Consider the following 13,716-nt stretch of genomic DNA (forward strand, 5'->3'; position numbering starts at 1 on the left):
GAAGGTGATTCTCTTGTTGACCGGGAGCCAGTGCAGGTCTCTCAGGTATCCGGAGATGTGGCTGCGACGGGGGATGTCCAGTACGAGTTGTGCTGAGGCGTTCTGGATCCGCAGGAGTCTCTTCTGGAGTTTGGCGGTGGTTCCGGCGTAGAGGGAGTTGCCGTAGTCCAGACGGCTGGTGACGAGGGCCTGGGTGACCGTCTTCCTGGTCTCGGTGGGGATCCACCGGAAGATCTTAGGTTGCATGCGCAGGATGTTGAAGCATGACGAGGAGACGGCGTTGACTTGTCTGGTCATGGAGAGGGAGGAGTCCAGGATGAAGCCCAGGTTGCGTGCGTGGTCTGTTGGTTTGGGCGTGCTGCCTAGGGCGGGGGGCCACCAGGAATCATCCCAGGCGGAGGGTGAAGATCCCAGGATGAGGACTTCTGTCTTGTCCGAGTTCAGTTTCTGGCGGCTGTTCTCCATCCATTCGGCTACCTCTTTCATCCCTCCGTGAAGGTTGGCTCTGGCGGTGGCGGGGTCGTTGGTGAGGGAGAGGATCAGCTGGGTGTCGTCGGCGTAGGAGATGATGTTGAGGTTGTGCTGGCGTGCGATGTCTGCGAGGGGGCTCATGTAGACGTTGAAAAGGGTTGGACTAAGCGAGGAGCCCTGAGGGACGCTGCAGATGACTTCGGTGGCTTCTGATCTGAACGGGGGAGACGGACTCTCTGTGTCCTTCCGGCGAGGAAGGAGATAATCCACTCCAGTGCCTTCTCCTGGATTCCGACGTTGCTGAGGCGCTGCACTAGTGTACGGTGGCAGACAGTGTCGAAGGCCGCGGAGAGGTCTAGGAGGATGAGGGCTGCTGTTTCTCCATTGTCAAGGAGGGCTCGGATGTCATCGGTGGCTGCGATCAGGGCGGAAGCCAGACTGCGAGAGGTCAAGGGATCCGTTTGTCTCGAGAAAGGCGTCCAGCTGCTTGTTGACGGTCTTCTCGATGACTTTGGCAGGGAACGGGAGCAGCGAGATGGGGCGGTAGTTCTTGAGGTCGGTGGGGTCGGCTGATGGCTTCTTTAGTAGAGCGCTGAGTTCGGCGTGCTTCCAGCTCTCCGGGAAGGTGGCGGTGTCGAAGGAGGTGTTGATGATGTCCCGCAGGTGGGGTGCGATGACAGCGTCGGCCTTGTTGAAGACATGGTGAGGGCAGGGGTCTGTCGGAGACCCGGAGTGGATGGAGTTCATTGTGCGGACGGTGTCTTCGGTGCCGATCGGGGTCCAGGCGCGCAGGGTGGTGGTGGGGGGCGGTGGTTCGGTCGTGGAGTGCGTCCGTTGCATACTGAAGCTGTTGTGTTTGTCCGCGATCTTGTTGTGGAAGTAGGAGGCGAGGGAGTTGCAGAGGTCTTGCGAAGGGGTGATGTCATTGTTTCCGGCGTTGGGGTTGGAGAGCTCTTTACTGATGTTGAAAAGTTCCTTGTTGTTGTGTGCGTTGTTGTCCAGTCGTTCCTTGAATGCAGTTTTTTTGGTGGCGCGGATCAGTTGATGGTTGTTTTGGGTGGCGAGCTTGAGGGCAGTCATGTTGTCTGGTGTTGGGTCTCTGCGCCAGGTACTCTCGAGGGCTCGGCAGTTCTTCTTGGAGCTCTTGAGTTCGTCGGAGAACCATGGGGCTTTCTTGCTGCCGGGTCTGCTAGGCGGGGTCCTCAGGGGGGCAAGGACGTCTGCGCAGTCGCTGATCCACTTCGTGAGGTTGGTGGCCGCTTGGCTGGGGTTCGTTGTGCTGGTGGGTTGGTTCTTGCTCAGGGAGTAGAATGTTTCCAGTCACTACATAAATATAGTACCTCTATCACCTCTCCTCAAAACATCTTTAACCTTGGAAGACTTCATCTGAGGAAAAAGACACTGCTGGAAGAAGATGCTTCACTTCTGTTGGAAAAGGATGATACACACAAGTATTCTAGGACTCCAGACAAGGCCTCAGCGGTGAACTCTGCTCTGTTAATGGAGTTTGCGGTGTTTACTGCAATCCACGATCCATGGAGTTGGAGGGGGGAGAAACCTCTGCTTTGCGTAGTGCAGCTGAGCTTTTTCCCTGTTTGTGCTCATAAACAGTAAGTTAACAAGTGCGAGCTGCAGCTCGGGTAGAATTTCTACCCGAGCAGCAGGAAGAACAGCGCAAACAGCAGTTCGCACTGCACTCAGTCACTTGCGGAACTTCATGGAGTTTTTTTGTCACTTTGCTGAGTTCCGCGTAGCAAAACGCCGTGAACTATGCCAATTCCTCTTGAAGGGGAAAGTGGTTGGACTTTTCTGCTTCAGGGAAACATAAAGCAAAAGGACTCCAGATCATAAGTGGGGCCAGCAGACTACTGAGAAAAGGACCCTGCCGGAAACCTGGCTGTAGAGAGATCTGCTATCTAGATGGCTGCCTTGATGAGCAGTGGTCTGCATAATTGACCAGGAGCAACTTTCCGAGAAATTTAAAGTTAGGGCTTAGGTGTTTTTCTACTACCCCCGTCACCCCTCCGCCGACGACCCAGGTGCAGTGACTTGGCCCAGAAGGACACAACCAAGGTGAAAAAGAAATAAATGTGTGTCCCAATCTGAGATTTTTGCCATATGGCATTCAGCCTTGCCCCACTGGAAGATTACAACTTCATCAAAAGTTCAAAAGTGAGTAGGTCCAAACATAAAGCCTTACACTTAGTCGGGTGGCAATTCTATCTTACCAGCAGCTTTGCGTAGTGCAGCTGAGCTTTTTCCCTGTTTGTGCTCATGAACAGTAAGTTAACAAGTGTGAGCTGCAGCTCGGGTAGAATTTCTACCCGAGCAGCAGGAAGAACAGCGCAAACAGCAGTTCGCACTGCACTCAGTCACTTGCGGAACTTCGTGGAGTTTTTTTGTCACTTTGCCGAGTTCCGTGTAGCTAAACGCCGTGAACTATGCCAACTCCTCTTGAAGGGGAAAGTGGTTGGACTTTTCTGCTTCAGGGACACATAAAGCAAAAGGACTCCAGATCATAAGTGGGGCCAGTAGACTACTGAGAAAAGGACCCTGCTGGAAACCTGGCTGTAGAGAGATCTGGTATCTAGATGGCTGCCTTGATGAGCAGTGGTCTGCATAATTGACCAGGAGCAACTTTCCGAGAAATTTAAAGTTAGGGCTTAGGTGTTTTTCTACCACCCCCGTCCCCCCACCGCCGACGACCCAGGTGCTTTGACTTGGCCCAGAAGGACACAGCCAAGGTGAAAAAGAAATCCATGTGTGTCCCAATCAAAGATTTTTGCCATATGGCATTCAGCCTTGCCCCACTGGAAGATTACAACTTCATCAAAAATTCAAAAGTGAGTACGTCCAAACATAAAGCCTTACACTTAGTCGGGTGGCAATTCTATCTTACCAACACAGCACCCTTGGTGTCCAGGAAATCAAGGTTTGTCCATTGGTGCTGTTGAGGTGAAACTAATTGCTTAGTTAAGAATGTGTCAATTCTGACTTTGAGGGACTTTTACCAGCCACAGACTTGACTTTCTGCCACTGAAATATTGAGAATTTCCGAGAGTAAGTCTCAATGGAACTAGGATTACCCTTTAAGGGTATCTGACCTTATGCCCATACTGGTCGTCAAAAAATTGCGCAGAAGTCCTGGTCATCCATGAACAGTGACTTCTAATTGGTGCTTTTTCTTGTTCTTGGTGCTTTTGCGCTAAATTCACATCTCTTTTCCATAGCACATGTTGACCCATTTCTGACAGGGAGTGGTACATCTTTTGGGGAGTTGCCAGGAGTGGTATCACATAGTTGTATATATCACTCCTGGCAACTATGTGTAATTTGTTGTTTCCAGACCTGAAATTACCTGGTTCAGAAACAGAGGACCTGTTTTAACTGGTGCAGATCCACATCTGCTAAAACGATAGGTTAGGAGTGGCTGGGGCTGAAGTCGGGGGCCAATATTAAGGCCCATGACACACTTAATACAATACTGCCCCCCCCTTGTCTTCCAGCCAAATGGGGAGAAGATGATACTCTTGTCAAAGACCCAGCAGCCTCTCCACACCCTCACTACCACCACTCAATTCACTTTGATCCCCACTCCCCCACACATATTTATCACCAGCCTACGAGAGATAGAGTACAGTGAGCACAGGATCTACATAACTGAAGTCCACTAGGCGTTCATTGATGTGTTGTTTTTTAAAGTTGATGAAGCGAAGAATAGGCTGCAAGATTGTGTTAGAAATCTTTTGATATGTCTAAGAAAATAAAAGAAGATTCTAGAAAGCCAGCAACTTCCCCATAACCTGCAAAGGAATGTGTTGAGATAATAGATTAGTGGCTGTGACTGAGTTATCAAAATCAACACAAATAATACAATATATTTGAAATATAATTTCAATAGAGTAAGATCTGGTTTCTTTGTCATGCATTTGAGGACATTTTTGTCAGGTAAAAGGTAGCCCCCATAGCAGGACAGTGCCTAGATTATTTATTTCAGTCCCAGCATAAACAGGAAGACTTACAGTGATGCTGGTGATTGTGCCAGGTCATATAACAAATTTGAAAACGTTTAATCTGTAACACCCCACTCACATGAATCAACTAAAATATGGGCATACCATATGAACTAAAAATAAGGGCATCCCAAATATTTTTTAAAAGATATAAGTATGATTGAGTCAACTTTAGCAGCAGAGTAATAGAGTCCACTTGAATACATTTGCATTCTGGGTGCTTGGAAATGAAAAAGTCTATTGGTACAAAAATACTTAAGATCATTTGCAACGAACAATTCACTTTGTTACTCCACTATCTGCAAAATTAAGTGAAGGCAAGTGAGGTGGGAATGCATGTTCTGGCTTCAGAGGAAGATAATGAAGCAAGGAAAGGGGATTTTCTTCAAGGGATAGGATAGGGTAGGAAAGGGGCACTGTGGGAGTATTAAATATGCTTCAGTCACCAGAAATGTATATGTTTGATTGAGAAAACGAAAAGTATTTGGAAACTTTTTCTGAACATAATATGGAAATTCGCCAGTAAAGGTGTTCACGTCCCTATAAGATGTGGAGAGTTTTTGTGCAGTTTAAACTTTATGCATTATTAACAACATGCAGAACATGGTTTTAACCTTGAATCTGGGGCAGTTTCAAACTCCATGGGTGTTGCTTGGGAAAACCAACTGCAACGCCCATGGAACGCCTCCCAGGCGCAGAGTAAGGCGAAGCAGCCATTTAGACTGTGTTGCCTTACTCAAGATTTACGAGGCCACTCAAAGCCATGCAAGGTGTCTTTGCTTGGCTTAATAAATCAGATTGAGAGCCCTGTATCACACATGTACCTCTCTATGTGGTGCAAAAGTCAAGCAGGGCTCCTATAAATAAGCCCCTTAGTGTATATGTGAGGAAATCACTGGGTAAAAAGTGCACCAAATGTAATCAACGATCAGTATGTGGAAATCAAGAAAGGCATTAGGGTTTGTGAACCACTCAATTTGCCAATTATGGCTTATCACTATATTTGGAGATAGTTAAGTTGGACCTTCTGCTTCTCCATATCTCAAATAATTGCCCAGAGGAAATCCTCTTAAAGAAGAGGAAATGTAATTTCTTATTTGTTTTTTGCAATGACATAGTTTTGAAGTTGATTACAATATGCACTGATGCAAAGAATGAATGGACCAGATTTATCAAAGGGACTGAATTGGCCTTGCATCACGCAAGGCGATGCTAGACAACCCCAGCACTTAATTCAGATTTATTGTGCCACCTTGCATGGCTCTGCATGGCATAGGAAATCTGGAGGATCGTAATGCAGCACAGGTCGCTACCTTGCATTATTCAGCATGGGTAAGTCATTCCACGGTTGTAGCGTGGGTGTTCTCACGCATTCAACCATTGTTTGGCGCATTTTACTAAAACTAGAAGCCTGAGAATGTGTCAAAATGCTAAGTGTAGCGTAAAGAAGAGCAATATGTTTATTTCTCCTTGTTATTTCCTCTCTTTACGTGTACTGCATTATGCAGCACATGTAGAAAGAGGAAAATGCCACTAGGATAGTTTTTGTGAAGACTGGTGTTCCTTCCTGCACAAAAACAATCCTGGCTGTAATACAGGCACAATTGCACCATGGCACAAGGGTGCCTGAGTTTGTGCTTGGCTACCACAAGGGTGCCAGTCCAGAGAAAGAATAGGCATGTTAGAGATTATGATGCATTCCTGCCCTCTTGATTTGACACAGTGCAGCACAGCAAGATGTTTTGACGTTTTGCGCCAAATTATGATAACTCTGGCTCGAAGGGGCAGATTTATGTTAACTGGCGCATCCCCAGGGATGCGCCAGTTAACATGCGCCACAGTGCGCCACAGCTCCGCCAGCCATGGTGCGCCGCATTTATAATGCGGCGTACCATTGTGCAAAAACGGCACAGATGCGTGACGCATCTGTGCCGGAAAAGTGTCGCATTGCTGGAGTTGCGTCGCAAGCGCGACGCAGCTCCAGCAAGGCTCGGGGGTGCCCCATTTGAACAATGCTGCGTCAAGACCTACACCTGCTTCAAGCAGGCGCAGGCTTTTGACGCAGCATTGGCTTAAAAGTGACTGAGTGAAATCTCATAGATTTCACTCAGCCACTTTTGGGAGGCGCACCTGCCCCGGAACGCCCACCCTGCGCCGGAACGCCCACAAGCGGCGCAGGGCTTTACAAAGTGACGCATCTGCCTAGATGCATCACGTTGTAAATCGTTCGTAGGGATGCGCCACGTTTACGCCGCCTTGCGTGACGCAACAGCGGCGTAAACGTGGCGCAAGGGCCTCATAAATCTGCCCCTTAGTATTTAATCTACTTTGTGATCCATTATGAGCAAGCGGAGATGCAAGAGTGAGAGATAAAGAGAGAAGTAAAGAGAGAAATGGAGAGAGAGGGACAGTTACTGAGTGCATAAATTGAATGAGAGGTGAGAGAGGAAATAAAAGAAAGTGGAAAAGACAAGAAAACAGTGACTGAGGCAGAAAAAAAAAATGAGAGAAGAGACGACCGAGAAATAAGGGCGGGCGAATGAGTGTGGTTGGAAAAGGACACGGGAAGGAGAGAAATCAAGAAAAAGAAAAAGTGAGAGGTTGAGCGAAAACGATTGAACGATAGAGAGACGGTGAACAAAAAATCATTGTAAATGTCTTTTCCATTTAGCGTGCATTCATTTTACAACACATTTTAAAGTTACTAACAAGCTTTTTCACATTACACATTATTTGTGAATGCCTGCGGTATCCCTTGTTCTTTTATGCATTGGAAATTGCCAAATTCACACCAAATAAGACAGGTAATTATTTAGGTCTCTGGGGTTTTGTTTTCAATGTTTTATGGAATGGATTTATTAACCACACTACAGTCACTGGAATTTAGCCAACGCAGTGTCTATTTGAACAAAACCGCACGGCCTGCTAGCAAGAACTATATAAATTGTGCACACCTCCACAATCTAAAATAATTACTCTATTATGTTTCAAGTAATGACTATGCAGTATTCTTTCTTTTGAGTGGGAGAATAAATTGAAATACGCCTTACTACAGGGGGTAGAAAGAAAAGAAACGAGACAACAAATGAAGGAAGCTTGTGAAGTTTCAAGACTATGTCTGGTTCATTCCCATCAAACGTTTTTTTCTGCAGATATATTTATGCTCCATTTCTTTGGCGCATTTTACTCATAAACCTTCGATTACATTCTAATTAGAGTCATCAATATATACTCAGAATGCATGTGTAGGAAAATATCTCTGTGGTACATCGGAAGAATGGCCAGGAGCAGAGACGTTTTACGCATTGGCAGAGTGGGCTCTGATCCAGGGCCTTATCCTTTCAGGGGGCCCCCTTATAGAGCCACCTCTGTTCTGCAGAGTCTTGCCCTGATGACCTTGAGTACTTGTTTAAAAGCTTGTTTCAAATACCATTTTCATTTTATTGAATTGTAATGCGTGAGGCTACTATAGAAATTTTACAGAGAAATGTTATTTATGTTTCATGCAACATCTATGAAAAATGTTTTTTTAGATCAAAACAGGACCTCACATATTCATATGTCACAGAGAGTATTTGCAGTACTATAAGTGAGCTGCTGTGTTGTCATATTGAAAGCACGTGTCACTATCCCTAAATATTAGCTACAAACACATTTAGAATTTGGACCAGTGTGTCTGTTCACTGTCAATGACCTGGTCAATGAGGGCATGAAAGTGCTGAAAAAGGATCATAAATTAAAATTGCTTCGTAAAGGGGCCCAAAAAATATCTTTGGCCCAGTGCCCACAAAATCCTTAAGATATCCCTGGACAGGAGTCAATTTGTGTTTATCCATAAAAGCACACAATGAATTAATATAATCAGTACCTCCTTGTGTATATATATTACTGCAACTGTCCCACCCATGTTCTCCATGTTTTCGAATACCGCACCGGGATCATGGAGGGAGCGCTCCCTGGTTTACCATACGGATGCATTATACAGGCTAAACCATGCACACACAGGGACAGACAGGCACACACGGTTGTCATTACATTAGAAAAAAGGCAACAATACTCCTGTTGTGCTTTTTTATATATAACGCACATATGTATCTCACCACCACCCTTTAAATTTTTTTGTAACGTTAATATATAGTCCCGAAATGTTGTCGGAAGTCTGTACATCCTTGTAGGTTCACTGGAAGCAATGGTACTTTCCATGCTAGTGCTTCTCACAAGATCATGTTCATCTAGCTCTAAAAACACTGTGTGTGGGTGGTAACCTATCCTTCCCATGAAACAGTGACACACAGCCAAGATTCCAAACGCTCACTCCAGCCTCTCGCACAGCATGCCTAAAAACGCTAACAACCTGATTGGGGTGAGACCAACATCCTGCTCCTAACTATCCATTTTACTTTTCTTGAGTCTAACTCAATTCCCAACATTAACACACACAGGGGCATATTATCAAGGGGGTTTATCTCCGTTTTTTTGGCTTTAAAAGCCAAGAAAGCGGAGATAAAATTATCTTCCTATTACCTAGCTGTAGCTAACACCAGTTAGCGACAGCTAGTAGGAGATAGCGACCATCTTGGGCCCCACTTTCCATGTCAGTGATATTTATCACTAATGACATGCAAAGTGGGCGTGCCAAGATGTTAGCGACTGGAAACAGTCGCTAACATCGCTATCTCCTATTACCAACTTATGGAGATATTCGCGCTAAGCGCGAATATCTCCAAGAGCTAACACCTGCCCTGAGCAGTTCTCAGCCATGTTATCCAATGGGAGGTGGATAACATGGCTAAGAGCATTAGCTCGGTAATGCATGAATATCGCTGACTTTTCAGCGATATTCATGCATTGTGGCCGATTTTTATCGCATTTGCGATAAACCTTGGTAATACCAAGGTTTATCTGCGATAAAAATCGCCGGAGCTCAGCGGTAAATTTTTGTCTCTAACCAAGCAATAGCTATAATTATCGCTATTGCTTGGTAATATGCCCCACAGTTTGCTGATAACACTTTTCTTTAGCAGCATGCCCTTACTTTCTAGCCCATATTCTTCTACTCTCTGTCCTACGTTCCTGAAGTCCACATCAGCAAGCTCACCATGATCCTTAATTTTGTTCTCAACCACCAAGGAAACAACTTTGTGCAAGATTACCGTCTCCTTAGCAGCTCAAAAGGACTTGCTTTTCTCACAGAATTAGGTGAAGTGCAGCATGCAAGGAACATAGGGGCATATTAGCAAGAACCTCCTTAAAATTATCGCCGTTTTAGCGTCAGGAAACTGCCGCTAAAATGGAGATAATGGGCTTGGTAATATGCATTAAAGAATTCCAGTAGAAGCCTAGGTCCTCCAGATCTAACCTGGACTTCAATTGGAATTTTATAACGCATATTAGCAAGCCCATTATCGCAGTTTTAGAGGCAGTTTCCTGCCACTAAAAAGGTAATAATTTTAACGAGGTTCTTGCTAATATGCCCCTTAGATTACAGAGCCTTCCTCCAATCTAGACCACTCTTTGTTGATAGCAGAATTGCTTTCTTTACCACTGTGTTGAAACTTTTAACCTGACAATTGACACAACAATATGTTTGTGTACAATGCCACACCTCATCAAGTAATTTTCCATGTACTTGCTGACAAATTGAGGTGCATTATCTGTTAACAGTTCCTTGGGAAAACCTTCTCCACAAAATAATTCATCTAGAAATCCACATCACATTCTGAACTCCTTCATCATTTTTATCTCCGGCCATTTAGAAAAAAAACACCATGACTTAAAGAAATGTTTCCTGTCTAGGTAGAATATGAAATGTGCCAATACTGTCCAATCCTAGCTTTCACCAAGATGCTTCTGGAAGTTCCACAGGATCAACTTCAGGAATCAATGCTCTCACAGATTTGCCACTAATTGCAAATTCTTTACAAACTGAGTATTAGTTTTCAAAAAAGTATATATTCCTGGCCACCAGAACCTTTCTTCAACTTGCCTTCTAGTATTTGAAATGCCCATGTGCCCTTCATGAGTAATAACAACTGCCATCTTCCTTATGTTAACCCCTTCCATGCTGATGACGAACCCCAGCCGTCATGCACTACAGTGCTCGTGTGCTGATGACGGCTGGGGTTCGTCATGGCCCGCCCTTGTTCGGCCGGCGGCCGCACACGGGAAAAATTGCGGCCGCATCGAAGGGGTTAAAGGGTCATATAAATGTGTCCCCCTTACCACTATGTCATTTTCTACTCTTCTCGTACACTAAAAAAAAAAAATTCCTGGAACATTCCTCTCATCTGACCAACCACTATTAATGAACATAGTCACTTGACGTAATTCTGAGTCTTTCTCCATCTCGTCTTTCCATCTGGTTTGCTGTACTACTGGGAGCCTAAAATCCAATATATTAATATCATGTTATGTGAATGCTACTTCACATTCCTCACCATCATTAGATATGGTATCACCCCCTGGCAAAGGTAGTCTGGACATTCAATCTGTATGCATATTACTTTTCCAAGGGATGTATCCTGTGTGGTATTGAAAACTCCACTACCTAGAAGCTAGCCTAGTTCTTGCCATCATGGCCCGGCCACTCTTAGGTGCAACCATATGCACTAAGGGTTTATGATCAGTTTTTAAGGTGAATTTAGTGCTCCACAAAATGGTCCTGAAGTGCTGTGCTCCCCAAACACAAGCTAATAGCGCCCTTTCAATCACCAAATATTTTTTCTCCTCATCACGCAATGCTTTAGACACATATGTTACAATCCATTCCAGTCATTTTCTCTCTCATTCAAAACACCCCCAAACCAAAGTTGCTGGCATAAACCATACCCACACACTCCTTGTCCATGACAAAAAGTTTGAGGCAGGGTGCCTCAACAATCAATGATTTCAATGCCATGAGGGCTGCAGTCATGCTATCACTCCATTCGATTTTCACATTTCTTTTTAATAATATTCTGAAAGGATCCTCCTTTGAAGCATAATTAGGAATGAATTTTGCAAAGAATTCTGTTAGACCCAGTAATGCGATACAAAAGGGGATGATGGACGGAGCGTTTGAGCAAATCAAACACAACCCCAGTCAACTGATCTGGGTTTAATCCATCACCATTCTTTAGCTCACTCATCCACCCCAGTTCAGATATGGCCATATGCAAATCAGTCTGACCCTGTGCCTCATGGGAGCAGTCCAGCCTGAACTGCCAAGCCATGTCTTCTCTGGACCGGAAACAAGCATCCTGGGACCGGTTTCGGATTCATAATCCTCATCAGCTAGGCTATCTTGAATCCAGTGGCCAAGTGTATTGCGCAATCACGAAAGATGCTCCAGTTGTTTCCTCTTGACGCCGTTATATCCCAACTCCCTCAAAGACCAGTCAACGCAGCAAGGATGGAAACTCTTGCTGAGCTAACTCGTCCACAAGGAAAAACGAGAAGTGGAAGAGAAACAAACAAACAAAACACTGGTCCAGCTGTTATTTGTCCAGCTGCTGCTTCTCGAAGTGTTCTGGGCCGATGTCTTGTCCACACGTGATCCTGTGTTATTGTGCACAACTATTAGCATACCCCTCTCAAGATTTGACGTGGTTCTTATTTATAACATTTATTAAACATTTGCAATTAACGATTTGGAAATTATGTTGTGAAAGCTCAGGGCACTCTCCGGTCCACCGCAATCGCACAAGGCGATTGTTTGAGTGGAGAGAGATCTTTGAGTCTTTCTACTCTGGCAACTAAGCAGGCAGTTGGTGGTCTAGCTGCCAACACGCCGCTGACATAAAATCCAGCACTCGAGCGGGCGTGCAGCGGAGGCGCGCCGCGGGCGCACAGCTGGCGCACAAAGGCATGCCAAAGCCAAGCCTGTCTGCGCTCGTCCGACCTGAACGCCGCCAGGGAATACCGCCAGTTCCACAGCAGCGACTCTTGAGGAGATGAATCTCCTATACACGAGATACGCTTTTGGCCTACAGCTACCCATTATCATGCACCGGGGACAAAGAGCTTCAAGCAGATGCCAAGAAGGGGTCTATAAAGACGGACAGATGCACCAACTGTGGGTGAGTCCTGGTTAAACAATTACCTTCCTTTCCCATCCCTCAGTTTGGGATACATCGCAATCAACCACAACAGGGGTCACATTGTAACAACTGGGGGGAGACTAGTTGGATTGGACAGGATAGACAGAGCCCTGGCATGCAGGGATTATATCCGAACGCCAGATCTATCCCTAAGCCTGTCTGCGCTCGTGCGCACCTGAACGCCGCCAGGGAATGCCGCCAGTTCCACAGCAGGGACTCTTGAGGAGATGAATCTCCTATACACGAGATACGCTTTTGGCCTACAGCTATCCATTATCATGCACCGGGGACAAAGAGCTTCAAGCAGATGCCGGTAAGGGGTCTATAAAGACGGACAGATGCACCAACTGTGGATGGGCCCTGGTTAAACAATTACCCTCCTTTCCCATCCCTCAGTTTGGGATACATCGCAATCAACCACAACAGGGGTCACATTGTAACAACTGGGGGAGACTAGTGGGATTGGACAGGATAGACAGAGCCCTGGCATGCAGGGATTATATCTGAACGCCAGATCTATCCCTAAGCATGCAACTGAGACATGGGACTTATTAGAGGACCGTAAGCCCGATGTATGCCTTTTTACCGAAACGTGACTCAATAATGAGGCCACACCAGTTCTTGCAGTGGCCTTCCTGGATGACTACGCAGTCACTAGACTGTATAGGCCCAGTAAACGAGGAAGGGATTAGCCATCGCTACCCGACTCCCTTACTATATCAAGACGGTGGATAGAGTGTCTTCTGCCAACATGGAGCTTTTAATATTCAGAGCAGAGTGTGACTAGGTCATAGAATGGACAGGTTCTTTTGTACATCATCTGCCTGGGGGCAGTAATAAGGAATTCTGTACCGTATTACTAGACAGACTGGCACCCCATGTCCTGAATACTAGAAAATTTTTACTGTTAGGGGATTTGAACCACCATTTAGAGTTGTCCTCTAATTCGGATTCCGCCAGCCTTATTGCAACAATGGAATCCCTTGGGCTATCACTGAGAGTCACCAGCCCCACTCATAGTGCAGGCCATATATTAGACGCCATCCTTTCTAATATACTGGACTTGGTAGTTGAGCCTCCGCAAGTACTTGGCTGGACCGACCATATGGCACTTAGCTTCTCAGTGTCGCCTGCTCATCCAGTACATAGGGGGC

The sequence above is a fragment of the Lissotriton vulgaris genome, chromosome 4_1 (assembly GCF_964263255.1).
Source record: "Lissotriton vulgaris chromosome 4_1, aLisVul1.2, whole genome shotgun sequence".
NCBI classification, from domain to species: domain Eukaryota; kingdom Metazoa; phylum Chordata; class Amphibia; order Caudata; family Salamandridae; genus Lissotriton; species Lissotriton vulgaris.